This window comes from Pristiophorus japonicus, chromosome 7 (genome assembly GCF_044704955.1).
Source record: "Pristiophorus japonicus isolate sPriJap1 chromosome 7, sPriJap1.hap1, whole genome shotgun sequence".
Taxonomy (NCBI): Eukaryota; Metazoa; Chordata; class Chondrichthyes; family Pristiophoridae; genus Pristiophorus; species Pristiophorus japonicus.
This window is the reverse complement of record NC_091983.1, coordinates 235143868-235159397: the sequence shown is the minus strand read 5'-3', so window position 1 is coordinate 235159397 and position 15530 is coordinate 235143868. Positions and strand designations below refer to the sequence as shown.

At 49.5% G+C, this 15530-nt stretch overlaps 1 pseudogene; it reads left to right on the top strand.

Annotated features, from left to right (window-relative positions):
• Window positions 1–213: 213 nt before the first annotated feature.
• LOC139267608 (U2 spliceosomal RNA) lies at window positions 214–451 on the top strand (annotated as a pseudogene).
• Window positions 452–15530: the final 15079 nt, after the last annotated feature.

Here is a 15530-nt window from a genome sequence, read left to right as displayed (position 1 = left end):
TGAGTCTACAACTGACCCAGACATGAGGTGAAGGAAAACCCCGGGGTGGAGAGCTTTGGGAACCATAGGCCCAAAGTCACCTGTTCCCCCCCGAGCTCGCTACACCCACCACAAAGCACGTCCCAAATTACTCAGATACTGGAGCACACAATGTGATTTTCTGGGGGAAGTCTATCTCATTTGCCTTTGAATGAATCAATACTAACTGCTCCCATCGCTTCTCGGCCTTTTGGCTAAGATCATGCGTAACTGACCTGACAGGGGAGTAGCCACCATGACCTCCGGGTGGTTCTCCCTGGATCAGGAAGGTATATGCTTGCTTTTTTGGAAACAGGAGGTGGGTGGGGTGGCTTGACCCATCCACCTCCACGGAGGTGTGTGGGGGACCTGACCCATCCACCTCCATGGCACGAACTGGTATTGCAGTACTTCCAGGAACGGTGCAGTGGCTCTAGGCCTTTTGGCTAAGAGCATTGGCGCAGAGTGATCCTTGGCATGTGCAAGGTGACCTCTGGCGTTTGTGATTTGACAAAGAATTGGAACGATTGGCTACGAATTTCAAAAAAAAAAAATACTAACTGCTCCCACTGTCTCCCTAGGGAGCCTGTTCCATAGACTGACCACACTCACTGAAATATTATTTCCCCAGATTAGTTTTGAATTTGCCCTTCAAGCGCAGTCTGTGTCCTCTGGGTCTACTGTTCTGGACAAGGTGAGACAGCTGGTCACGGTCGACATTATCCAGTCCCTTTAGAATGCTAAAAACAGCGAGTGTGAAAGTCACAACAGCCCAGACCTTGGAACACACACAAGACCCAGGATGTTCAGTGTGAGCAATACTGCGATCAGATCCAACCAAATCAAAGCTCCAGGATGAAACAAGCAAAGTGCCGTGGGAACAGGAGGGAAATTAGCGGAGTGAGAATCTGTGGAGCAGCGAGAGAGACATTTGGAAATGTTGGGTCCGTCCCGAGTACTGGGGCAGTAGGAAATGTCCCACTCTGCAAATTACTAAACAATCAGTCCAAGGATGAGCAAAGTGAAATGATTGGAAAGTCAAGTGGAAACAATTTCACTTTATTAACATTTAAACAGGCGACGTCAGGCCCAGATATAAATAATGAATAAAGTGTGTGCAATGCCGGGAATGTTTGACCTTCAGATCAGCACTGCACTCTCTGAGGATTTCTCTCAAACCTTTCACTAGAGCTTCCAATCGCCAATTTCTGGCCCTGCTCAGGACTCAGAGCCTGAAATCACAACAGGGAGAGTTTGGGAGAAATGACCAACATGTTCAGCTGAGAAAAAAATACCTTGCATTTCTATAGCGCCTTTCACCACCTCAGGACGTCCCAAAGTGCTTCACAGCCAATGACGTATTTCTGGACTGCAGCCACTGTTGTAATGTAGGAAATGCAGTTGCAAATTGTGCACAGCAAACTCCCACAAACAGCAATGTGATAGTGACCAGATAATCTGTTTTACTGATATTGGTTTGGAGATAAATATTGGCCCAGGACACCAGGGAGAACCTCCATTCTCTTCTCCCAAATAGTCCCATGGGATCTTTTACATTTACCTGGGAGGTCAGACGGGATCTCGGTTTCACATCTCAACTGAAAGACGGTATCTCTGACAGTGCAGTGTTCTGTCATAGGAACACAGGAACAGTAGGAAGCCATTCAGCCCCTCGAGCCTGCTCTGGTTTTCAATGAGATCATGGCTGATCTGTATCCTAACCCAATTTACCTGCCTTGGCTCCATATCCCTTAATACTCTGGTATAGCAAAAATCTATTGACTCAGATTGAACATTATTAATTGAGCGAGCAACTACCGCTTTTTGTGGGAGAGTTCCACAACTTCTACCACCCTTTGCATGAAGCAGTGTTTCCTAACTTCTCCACTGAATGGCCTGTCTCTGACTCAGTATTGCACTGGGAGTGTCAGCCTGGAATATGGACTCAATAAAAATCTGGGATCAGAAAAGTTGACCATGAAGCTGTGGGATTGTGGAAAAACCCAACTGGTTCATTAATGTCCTTTAGGGAAGGAAACTTGCCGTCCTTACCCGGTCTGGGCCTATCACAGAATCAGAGAATCATAGAATGGTTACAGCACAGAAGGCCATTCGGCCCATTCAGTGCATTCTGGCTCTCAGCTAGTTCCCCTCCCCCGCCCTTTCCCCGTAGCCCTGCAATTATTGTTCCCTTCAGATACACTCACAACTCCCTTTTGAAAGATAAGATTGAGTCTGTCTCCACCACCCTTTCAGACAATGCATTCCAGAACCCAACCACTCGCTGTGTAATAAAAAAAAACATTGATGGCCTTTGATTCTTTTGCCAATCACCTTAAATATGTGTCCTCTTGTTCTCGACCCTTCTGTCAATGGGAACAGTTTCTCTCTATGTACTCTGTCCAGACCCCTCATGGTTTTGTACACCTCCATCAAATCTCCTCTCAATCTTCTCTGCTCATAGGAGAACAACCCCAGCTTCTCCATCGACCCACGTAACTGAAGTCCCTCATTCCTGGAATCATTCTCAGGAATCTTCTCTACACCCTCTCGAAGGCCTTCACATCCTTCCTAAAGTGTGGTGCCCAGAATTGGACACAGTCTCCAGTTGGGGCCGAACCAGTGTTTTATACAGGGTCATCGTAATTTCCACACTTTTGTACACGATACCTCTATTTATGCAGCCCAGGATCCCACAAGCCTTTTTAACTGCTTTCTCAAACTGCCCAGCCATCTTCAATGATTTATGCACACATACACCCAGGTCTCTCTGTTCCTGCACTCCCTTTTGGATTGTACCTAAACTTCATGAGTTTCTGCGTTAAATTTCACCTGCTACGTGTCCACCCATTTTACCAGTCTGGCTATGTCTTCCTCAAATCTATCACTCTCCCCCTCACTGTTCACTATACTTCCAAGTTTTGTGTCATCTGCAAGTTTTGAAATTGTGCCCTGTACACCAACGTCCAAGTCATTAATATATATCAAGAAAAGCAGTGGTCCGAGTACCGACCCCTGGGGAACACCACTGTGTACCTTCCTCCAGTCCGAAAAACAACCTTTCACCACGACTCTCTGTTTCCTGTCACTGAGCCCATTCCGTATCCATGCTGCAACTGTCCCTTTTATTCCATGGGCTTTAACTTCACTGGTAAACCTATGATGTGGCAATTTATCAAACACCTTTTGGAAGTCCATGTACACCACCTCAACCGCATTGCCCTTATCAACCCTCTCTGTTACCTCATCAAAAAACTCCACAAGTTGGTTAAACACGATTTGCATTTAACAAATCTGTGCTGCCTTTCCTTTACTAATCCACACTTGTCCAAGTGACTATTAATTTTGTCCCTGATCACTGTTTCTATAAGCTTCCCCACTACCGAGGTTAAACTGACCAGTCTATAGTTGCTGGGTTTATCTTTACACTAGTTTTTTGAACAATGATGTAACATTTACAATTCTCCAGTCCTCTGGCACCACCCCGGCATCTATAGAGGATTGGAATACTATGGTCAGTAGCTCCACGATCTCGGCCTTAAATTCCCTCAGCATCCTAGGATGCATCCCATCTTATCCTGGTGATTTATCTACTTTAAGTACAATCAGCTGTTCAAGTACCTCTTCTTTATCAATTTCTAGCCCATCCAGTATCTCCTCTACCTCCTCCTTCACTCCGTCTATGGCAGCATCCTCTTCCTTGGAGAAGACAGATGCAAAGTACTCAATTAGTACCTCAGCCATACATACTCTCTGCCTCCATGCATAGGTCACCTTTTTGGTCCCGAATTGGCCCCACCCCTCCTCTTACTACCCATTTACTATTTATATGCCTATAGAGACTTTTGTATAACTGTTTATGTTGGCTACCATTCTATTCTCAGACCCTCTCTTTGGCCCTCTTATTTTATTTTTCGCGTCCTCTGACCTATATGTGACTCTAGTCCCACACCAACGTGGTTGACTATTAATGACCCTCTGAAGTGGCCGAGCGAGACACTCAGTTTGTATCAAACCCGCTCCCAGCGGATCAAGAAGCCGGCCCACCCCCACCTTCTCAGGGCAACTGGGGATGGGCAATAAATGCCAGCCATGCCACCGATGACCACATCCCCCGAATGAATGAAAGAAATGGAACCAACTCCCATGAGCTCTTTGTCTCTGTCTGATGGGCCATTGATCAGTAAACCTGTTCTCTGTAATCCCAAATTCCCGTTCATCTGCGATTGGGAAACACGGGAATTTGAGATTACAGAGAACAGCGACTGTTATGAGCAAAATCCAAGAATATTTATGTTGAATGAGAATCAAAGATTTTCACAAATTAAAAAAAATAACATTTAAACCTTGTTAGAGAAAATCCCAGCGCTGAAACTGAACAGCTTCATTAAATTCAAGTAACGATCTGAATTCACTGAGGGTTAAGTTGACTAATTTATACAATAATGTCTTCAGGGGCAGAATCTGTTACCCTGAGCTTTTTATAGATCGCACTGAAATCCATAAACTACATTATCCCCTCATCGAATTCATGTAATTATATCATCATGGTCATTATTCTTGGTAGAAGCTTTAAATTATTAATGAAGGTGATCTACTCATGGGCCGTCCCACTCCTGAATCAACAGGTGGAAACCAAGCTCCTTCCCAGGCTGATTTCTAGCTCGCTGAACAGTTTGATGAGTCACTGAGAGAAGATTGATAGGTCACTGGGAGAAGATTGATGGCCATTGAGGGAAGATTGATGGTCATTGAGAGAAGATTGATGGGTCATTGAGAGAACATTGATGGGTCATTGAGAGAACATTGATGGGTCATTGAGAGAAGATTGATGGGTCATTGAGAGAAGATTGATGGGTCATTGAGAGAAGATTGATGGGTCATTGGCAGAAGATTGATGGGTCATTGAGAGAAGATTGATGGGTCATTGGGAGAAGATTGATGGGTCATTGAGAGAAGATTGATGGGTCATTGAGAGAAGATTGATGGTCATTGGCAGAAGATTGATGGTCATTGAGAGAAGATTGATGGTCATTGAGAGAAGATTGATGGTCATTGGGAGAAGATTGATGGATCATTGGGAGAAGATTGATGGGTCATTGAGGGAAGATTGATGGGCCATTGAGGGCAAGCTGCACATTTGGTGGTGCAGTAATGATGGAGGGCTACACTTTCGGATGATACGTTAAACAGCGACCGCGTCTGCCCTCTCCGGAGAACGTAGAAGATGCAATAGCATAATTCGAAGAAGAGCAAGAGAGTTCTAACCGGTGTCCTGGCCAATATTTATTCCTCAACCAACATCACTAAAACAGATAATCTGGTCAGGAAACCTGCCCTCCTTACCCGGTCTGGGCATATGTGACTCGTCACTGTCCTCTGAAGTGGCCGAGCAAATCCCTCAGTTGTTGCCCCATTAGTCTGATACTGAAGCGCTGGGCTGATTGATCATGTTCTATATTGAGAATGGAACATCACATTGCTGTTTGTGGGAACTTGCTGTGCCTTAATGGGCTACTAATACCGGGCCCCACAGATAGCTGGGTCTCACTGATAGTCAGTCCTCACCAATACTGGGCCCACAGATAGCTGGGTCTCACTGATAGTCATTCATCACTAATATTGGGCCCACAGATAGCTGGGTCTCACTGATAGTCAGTCCTCACAATTACTGGGCCCACAGATAGAAGGGTCTCACTGATAGTCAGTCCTCACTAATACTGGGCCCACAGATAGCTGGGTCTCACTGATAGTCAGGCCTCACTCAGAGAGCAAAACCCTCGGGTTATTTTAATCAGCCGATGCTCCTGTAAAATGGGATTAAACGTGATTCAAGACTCAGCAGGGGTTTCAATGAGGCAGGGTGTCTGCTGGATGCCCTCTGACGCCGATCATTGAGTGCCATCACTCAGGGTCTTGCGACGAAGTATCTGTAAGTTCACCAACAGCCTCCGATTCCTCAAACACTCTCAACTTCCTCTCTGTGGCCAGTGAATGGCCCCAGGCTTTTATTATCAGACCACATTCTGTCAGCATCGCCAATTAAAGATTAATTCCAGGCCTGTTTCCCAGTGACTGAGTGTTCGATCTTATCCAGGAGCGCTGGGCTGATTGATCAGGCTCCATATTATGAATGGACTGGGATTCTGCCACAATCAGACTCGAATTTCACTGAACTGAAATGTGGGATTGGAGCAATTACAGTGTTTTGTGGCCAAGTATCTGTGGTCGTTCTCCCAAACCTTAGGATGGTGACAACAGGTCTTCCCCACTGTAATTATCATAAACACCCTCGCCTCTGGGTCCCCAGGTCGAGGGTTCAAGTCCCACACCGGAAACATGAGTGAGAAATCCAGTCTGACACTCCCAGTGCAGTACAGAGGGAACACTGCCTTGTCGGAGGGGCAGTACCGAGGGAACCCTGCCTTGTTGAAGGGGCAGTACTGAGGAAGTTCTTCACTTTCGGAGGGACAGTACTGAGGGAGCGCTGTCCTGTCGGAGGGCAGTATTGAGGGAGCTCTGTACTGTTGGAGGGCAGTAATCAGGGAGCGCCGCACTGTCGGAGGGCAGTATTGAGGGAGGCTGCAATGTCAGAGATGCACTACTGAGAGCGCGCTGCATTGTCAGAGGGGCAGTACTGAAGGGATTGCTGCACTTTCGGAGGTGCCATATTTCAGTTTCAGTGAGTGTGTGACGGTGAAACTCTTCTCTTGTTTGGCACTCCCTCGGAGTGAAACATTAGGGGTGTGTGAAACATTGGGGGAGTGGGAAACATTGGGGGAGTGGGAAACATTGGGGGAGTGTGAAACATTGGGGGGGTGAAACATTGGGGGAGTGTGAAACATTGGGTGAGTGTGAAACATTGGGGGGGTGTGAAACATTGGGGGGGTGAAACATTGGGGGAGTGTGAAACATTGCGGGGGTGAAACATTGGGGGAGTGTGAAACATTGGGGGGGTGTGAAACATTGGGGGGGTGAAACATTGGGAGGGTGAAACATTTGGGGAGTGTGAAACATTTGGGGGGTGAAACATTGGGGTAGTGTGAAACATTGGGGGGGTGAAACATTGGGAGGGTGAAACATTGGGGGAGTGTGAAACATTGGGGGAGTGTGAAACATTGGGGGGGTGAAACATTGGGGGGGTGAAACATTGGGGGGGTGAAACATTTGGGGAGTGTGAAACATTGGGGGAATGTAAAACATTGGGGGAGTGGGAAACATTGGGGGAGTGGGAAACATTGGGGGGGTGTGAAACATTGGGGGAGTGTGAAACATTGGGGGAGTGTGAAACATTGGGGGAGTGTGAAACATTGGGGGAGTGTGAAACATTGGGGGAGTGTGAAACATTGGGGGAGTGTGAAACATTGGGGGAGTGTGAAACATTGGGGGAGTGTGGGAGTGCGGATATCCTAGAAAGTGGGCGAACTTCTGACACAAACTGAACCCAGCACCGACACACTCCCTGTCCAGCCACGGCCAGTGTTCCTGCAGATTGATTCCCAAAGCTGCTATTTTGTTGGTGTTTTTCTGCAGTGATCAATAACGGAAACCCAGTGGCAGCAATAACGATCTCCCCACACTGACGGTTCCGACAGTTGCTCGATCACTGCCAGCAAAACACAGTCTGTTTCAAGCATTTATATTCCTCTCACCCAAACCCATCCCCCTGAACTGGAAATGACCCAGAGAATGATGAGTGGGAGAGTGAGTGAGAATAACTGCTTTATCCCAACGACTGGAGGGCAGCAGGCAGTGAATCTCAGAATCTCACAGCTCAGATGGAGGCCATTCGGCCCATCGGGCCTGTGCCGGCTCTTTGAGTGATCCAATTAGTCCCACTCCCCGCTCCTTCCCTATCGCCCTGCAAATTATTCATTTTCACGTATTGAACCAATTCCCTTCTGAAAGTTACTACACGTGCAGCGCCTAAAATCCAGAACCCTCGGGACCAAGGCCGTTCCTGATTCCGGGCTATTCCGGACTTGCGGTTTGCTTTCGGGCGTCACAAATCTGGAAACATCCGAGCCCAGATTCGGGCATTTCCGGATCTCAGAATGTCAGAAAGTGGGGGGCGGGGTTAGCTGCCGAGGAGCTGTTCGTGTCGGGCCGGCCCCACTGGTGAGGTCATCATTGGGCCGGCCCCACTGGTGAGCTCATCGCGGGCCGGCCCCACTGGTGAGGTCATCGTTGGGCCGGCCCCACTGGTGAGGTCATCCGTGGTCCGGCCCCACTGGTGAGGTCATCCGTGGTCCGGCTCCGCGGGTGAGGTCATCGTTGGGCCGGCCCCACTGGTGAGCTCATCGTCGGGCCGGCCCCACTGGTGAGGTCATCGTCGGGCCGGCCCCACTGGTGAGGTCATCGTCGGGCCGGCCCCACTGGTGAGGTCATCGTCGGGCTGGCCCCACTGGTGAAGTCATCGTCGGGCCGGCCCCACTGGTGATGTCATTGCGGGCCGGCCCCGCGGGTGAGGTCATCGTCGGGCCGGGCCCACGGGTGAGGTCAGCGTTGGGCCGGCCCCACTGGTGAGGTCATCATTGGGCCGGCCCCGCGGGTAAGATCATCGTCGGGCTGGCCCCACTGGTGAGGTCAGCGTTGGGCCGGCCCCGCGGGTGAGGTCATCGTCGGGCCAGCCCCTCTGAGGATGTTGTCGGGCGGGGCCCCGACAAGGAGGTCGACGTCGGGCCGGCGAGGAGGCCCCGAGGTAAGGGCAGCGGCACTGAGGCGAGCAGGGTGACACAAGAGGCGGCGAAGCGAGGCCCGAGGTCGGCAGGTTCGTCGGAACCGTATTCCAGAACATTTTACAGATTCCGGACAATCCTACCACCGATCGGTCTAGATTCTGGAACATTCCGGATTCCGGAACTCTGGATTCTCGACGCTGCACAGTATTGAATCCGCTTCCACCTCCCTTTCAGGCAGTGCATTCCAGATCTTAACAAATCATTGCGTAAAAATAAATTCTCATTTTCTCCCCCACTCGTACTTTTGCCAATTATTTTCAGTCTGTGTCCTCTGGTTACTGAACCTCCTGTCACTGGGAACAGCTTCTCTCTATCTACTCGATCAAAACCCTTTCTGATTTTGAACACCTCTATCAAAATACTGTTTAATCTCTCTGCTCTAAGATGAACAATCCCAGCTTCTCCAGTCTCTCCACATAACTGAAGTCCCACATCCCTGGGACCATTCCAGTAAATCCCCTCTGCACTCTCTCCAAGGCCTTAACATCCTTCCTAAAGTGTGGTGCCCAGAATTGGACACAATGCTCCAGCTGGGGCCTAACCAGTGATTTATAAATATTTAGCATGATTTTCCTACTTTTGAAAATAAAGATAAAGAACTTCCAGCTAAAGTGAGTCTGTGCTTTGCAATAAACGAGGACCTACGCTCCCGATATAAATCACTGCCAGAATCTATAATTACCCAGATTGGGCCACAATCACTCACTGATATTCACCGATTTCTGCTTCCCTCCAAGTCCAGGGTCATTTCCCTCGTGTTGAAGCGGAGATAAACCACATCCCGCGACATGTAATCTGTCACCCTAATTAACACAAATTGAAGTTTAATCGTTCGATCTGCCCATGAATTCAATGTTGCAAAACCCAGTTATCCTAAAATGATGATAACTGCAGATTATCTTTCACTGTCCTCCCCACATTCTCTGACACTGACCATGTGTGAGGCCATCGATCCGGCTCTCAATGTCTCAACAAAATCTCACTTAATGGGTCCTTCCTACAATGTGCTGCTGCATTGAGAAGGAGAGCAGATCTCCCATTAAAAACTGAAACTGCTTTAGTTACAGAAAGTCACGCAGATTGTTTATTTCCGAAATATACCATTGAACAGAGTCACCTGATCAAGTACTGGATCGGTGTCAGCTTGGTGCAGTGGGCAGCACTCTCGCCTCTGAGTCAGAAAGTCATGGGTTCAAGTCCCACACCAGAGACTTAATTCAATAATTCAGGTTAACACTCCCAGTGCAGCACTGAGGAAGTGCTGCATTGTCGGAGGGGCAGTACTGAGGGAACACTGCACTGTCGGAGGGGCAGTACTGAGGGAGCATTGCACTGTCGGAGGGTCAGTACTGACGGAGCGCTGCATTGTTGGAGCGGCAGTACTGAGGGACTGCTGCATTGTTGGAGTGGCAGTACTGAGGGGGTTCTGCACTGTCGGAATGGCAGTACTGAGGGAATGCTGCACTGTCGGAGTGGCAGTACTGAGGGAGCACTGCACTGTCGGAGGGGCAGTACTGAGGGACTGCTGCATTGTTGGACTGGCAGTACTAAGGGAATGCTGCACTGTCAGAGTGGCAATACTGAGGGAGTGCTGCATTGTCGGAGCGGCAGTACTGATGGAGTGCTGCACTGTCGGAGGGGCAATATTGAGGGAGGGCTGCACTGTGGGAGGGGCAGTACTGGGGAGGGCTGCACTGTCGGAAGGGCAGTACTGAGGGAATGCTGCACTGTCGGAGGGGCAGTACTGAGGGAGGGCTGCACTGTCGGCGGGGCAGTACTGAGGGAGTGCCGCACTGTCGGAGTGGCAGTACTGTGGGAGTGCTGCACTTCGGAGTGGCAGTACTGAGGGAGTGCTGCACATAGAAATGACATCTTTCGGATGAGATGTTAAACTGAGGGCCCATCTACCCTCTCAGGTGGACGGAAAAGATCCTACAGCAATATTTCAAAGAAGAGCAGGAGAGTTCTCCCCTGTGTCCTGGCCAATAAGTACCCGTCAACCAACATCATTAAACATCAGATTATCTGATCATTATCACATTGTTGTTTTTGGGTGCTTTCTGTGCACAAATTATGTCGGGCTTGAAAACCTCACTTTTGAAAATCAGTAATAACTTTCAAAAGAAAATATCTGTATAAAGCGCCCAATGAAAGGCCCAGGCAATTGAACTCCGTGATTCACCTTTTTAAACATTCTGTATAAAATGCTTAATGTAAAACACAAAAGATGTAAATACTGATTTCCTGTAATCTGTAAGAACTCCTGGATACTCCTGTTTAGAATGTTTAATGTTAATCTGTGCTAAACAATGAGAAACCCCTGTAAGAAACCTTTTGTGTAAATGTAAAACCACACAAACTGTGATCAGAAGAGAAACCCCAACACAATAGAAATGATACAGCTGTCAGAATCCTTTGTCGAAATGTAAACACCAATACTGACTAATCCTTTGCAGAAATGTAAACACCGATACCGACGATGTAAGAACTATAATGAGTCACAGTGAGGTTCATGATAGCGCTAGACTATAGACAATAGACCAGTTATCGAAGTGCTAAATGCATGCTCAAAGAAGGTAGATCATCGATGGATCAAAGGAAGGATTCAATGAGTGGCAGGTAGCCATGGAAACAACACAAGAGAAAATGCAGGAACATGAGCTCACAGACCACGAACAGCAGCCGGTAGTAGTAGGAGAAGGGTGGCCCGGTCAGTCATCAGAAATTGTGCTCCACAAACCCGTCAGACCACTGGGTCGATCGTGAATGTGCAGGGAAACTGAGGCAAAGACTCAGTAAAAACGAGTGGGAACACGGCTGCAGTCAAGGAAGGGTGACCTGGTCAGTCATCAGAAGACGTGCTTCACGACACGGCAGCGGACCACTGGGACGATCGTGAGCACGCAGGGAACTGAGGAACTGGTAACTATAACGCAGCTCAAGGGACAGACTGAGAGGTGTAATGGTGATAACAGGTTGATCAGACTCAGTGGAAATAGTGGCTCAATCAGAATGAGCTCTCTTCACACAGTGTAATTAAGGGAAGGGTGCGGACAGTAATGAATATCCCTGTGATTGGCTCCCTGCTTCCTGTCCATCTCTCACACCCTCTCCCTGCAGCACTGAAGGGCTGGGCTTCACTATAAGGAGAGGCCACTTTCACAATTACACAGTGCGATCCCATTCAGCTACACCATCAGTCAATGTGGCCTCTGGGAGTTCACTCCCAGGCTGATCCTTGTATTAAAATAATCTTCATTCTAATAACTAGAACTGTACAGCCCATCTGTTTAATTGCCTGGTGTGTGGAAGGCCGGGTGTAATTAAGAGGCTGACAGGTTTAATCAGGGCCGTAATACGACTTTATGAAAGGGTTTGTTACTGGAACAGATTTGAATTGAGAGGAATGTTGAGCTCTGAGCTTGCTGGGCTGCTGGTTTTGTTTGTTGAAAGGAAGTGTATTGTTGGGAACTGATTCCCTTCACACTGTCCTATTAATGAGATCGAGGGTTGGAAGTGAGCGATTGAGGATCAGACAATAATTAACAGGCGATTGTGGGGATTTACTTGTGTCACTGACACTATTCCCAATAGGACAGAAAGTCGTGGGGTCAAACCCCAGTCCAGGCCTAAGCATTATGGGATGTCCTGTCCTCTGGACTGGATGGTCAGTTGACGTTCTGTCCACCTGCCCAGGTGACGGTTAACCATCCAATGGGACTGTGTGACCCGGAGCAGGGATTTCTCCCAGTGTCCTGGACAACACTCCTCCCTCAGTCTATACCCAAATCAAACAGTTCACCGGCCCATTGCTGTGGAATCTTCCTGTGCACAACATTGGCTGTGTTTGAACAGGATAAATATAAAAGGATGTGGAGAAAGGGCAGACAGCTCCAGCTGAAGGGCTGCATCAACTTGAGAGTGATGGGCCGAGTGGCCTCTTTCTGTGCTGTAAATTCTGTGTCCCCACAAATCAGACCCAGGATAGGGCAGGGATCCCACAGTTCCTGTTGGGAGCAGGGCCTCCACTCCCCCACATGTGGCCCTCGGGATGAGGGAGGAAGGGGGCGGGACCAGGGAGCGTTGGGAGTTCCCGAGGTCCAGGTTCTCAGGGGTTCCCAGCAGAGGTCTGTCTACCCCGAGCCGGCATCGATTGTCCACCAGGGGGCGGATGGGAGCACCAGGGTCCAAGTCAGGATGGCACGCTTCATCCCTGGGAACAATTGTACAGCAGCCGCTCACACAGAGAGAGCGGGGGACAGCTACAGGGGTCCGAGATAGGGGTGTCAGCCATGACTCAGTGGGCAGCACTCTCCCCTCGGAGTCAGAGGGTCGTGGGTTAAAGCTCCACTCCAGAGACATCAGCACATAATCCATACTGACACACCCAGTGCAATATTGAGGGAGCACTGTACTGTCGGAGGGGCAGTACTGAGGGACTGTTGCATTGACGGAGAAGCAGTACTGAGGGAGCGGTGTACTGTTGGAGAATTAGTCCTGAATGAGCACTGCACTGTCGGAGGGTGAGTACTGAGGGAATGCTGCATGGTCAGAGGGGTAGTGCTGAGGGAGTGCTGCACTGTCGGAGGGGCAGTACTGAGTGAGTGCTGCACTGTCAGAAGGGTAGTACTGAGGGAGCGGTGTACTGTCGGAGGTGCAGTACTGAGGGAGTGCTGCATTGTCGGAGGGGCAGAACTGAGGGAGTGCTGCACTATCAAAGGGATAGTACTGAGGGAGTGCTGCACTGTCGGAGGGGTAGTACTGAGGGAGCGGTGTACTGTCGGAGGGACAGTACAGAGGGAACGCTGCACTGTCGGAGGGTCAGTGAGGGAGCGCTGTACTGTTGGAGGGGCAGTACTGAGGGAGTGCTGCACAGTCAGAGGATCAGTACTGAGGGAGTGCTGCACTGTCAGAGGGACAGTACTGAGGGACACTGAACTGTCGGAGGGTCAGTACTGAGGGAACGCTGCACTGTCGGAGGGGCAGTACTGAGGGAACGCTGCTTTAAACCAAAGCACCATCTGCCGTCTCAGGTGGACGTAAATGACGCTGTTTAAAAATAAATTAAAAATCTAAGTTCTGTAAAAGTGACCATGAAACTGTCAGATTGTTGTAAAAACCCAACTGGTTCAGTAATGTGCTTCAGGGAAGGAAACCTGCTGTCCTTACCCGGTTTACTGCTGTCCAGTTACAGCGAGTGAGTCATAAAACTCCTTTTATTTCTCACAGCCCACTGAGGGTGTTTGAAGCACAAATGACCGTCTCTGACCCTGATCTATAACTCAGTGCCAGAGGTTCTGGTTGGAGAAGATTCACGAAATCAGCTCATTGTTTGACCTGCCACAAGCGATGTGAGATTACTCAGAACACATCTTTATCACAAAGCTCACACAACCTCAGGCACAGACTGAGGGAGAGACCCACTCACCCCTAGCCCAGGGAACACTGTCTGGAGGGAGAGACCCCCTCATCCCTGGCCCAGGGAACACTGTCTGGAGGGAGAGACCCCCTCACCCCTGGCCCAGGGAACACTGTCTGGAGGGAGAGGCCCCCTCACCCCTGGCCCAGGGAACACTGTCTGGAGGGAGAGACTCCATCACCCCTAACCCAGGGAACACTGTCTGAAGGGAGAGACCCCCTCACCCCTAGCCCAGGAGACACAAAGTGTGAGATGCTTGCAATGAATCTCAGCAATAAACATCCACACAAAATACCTTCAATGCTGTATAAGCAGAGAATTGATATCTGACTTACTGCTAAAAGGGCAATGGTTCTTCAATACAATATCTTCAAAGAGTAATGAATAATGTTTAAACATTACCGAAAGGCAGAAACTGCTGTGAGCTCAGAGGGACACAGGAAGGAATTGTAATCACAGAAAGAGGTGTATTTCTACAGCACCTTCCAATGGGCAGCAAAGGGCTGAGCGGGTGACAGGGCCGAGGCCTGGTCCTGGTCGGCTTCTGATCAGGTTTCACAGACTCATCGCCCTGAGATTCACCGAATCCTCGTATCTAGCTCTCGGCTCAGCACTTTCCCTCGCCCCAAATTATTTTGGGTCATCGTTTTCAGGCAGTTTGCGGGCGTCGGTGGATTCACCGCGCTCGGTCGGTAACCCTTTACCGCCCCATTACTGCCCCCCACAGGCGCTAACGGGAGGCACAAACCAGGCCAATTTCTCCCGCTATATCTCCTGGGGTGAATGGGACTGTTTCCATTGGGAGGCTCGGTTGGATCAGACCTTTTGGAATTGATGAAGCTTTTCCTACCTGTCTGTGTAATATCTTCACAATCATAAAGTGGGCCTTGCCGAGCCCAGGAACTGGCCGCCCCTCAATCCATCAGTGACACTGCTATCGCCCGGGCCCCATCTCACACACAGGCTGCACACAGTCACCTCTCTCCGTCCGCTCAAGGTGACAGTGAGGAGACTCACAAGCAGAGAGTGTGTGGAGCTGGACCTGGGGCTGGGAGAGTCCCAGGAGAAGGACAGACACACACACAATCGCTGAGCAGAAGCAGCGGCACTGAAAGGACAGATAGACTGGCTGAGGGCCACACAGCAGGCTCTCATTCCCTGAGCCTCGGACACTGGGCTGGGATGAAGTGTAATTGAGGACTTTCTCCTGGATCCCTGCTCCTTGTCCCCAGCCACACACAGGGAATAAGGATTGAGCATTGGATTGAGTACCAGTTTACAGGCATCGGCTGACACTGGGCCCTCAGAGAAACATGATTATCCCCACCACCCCACCCCACTAAATCCACCTG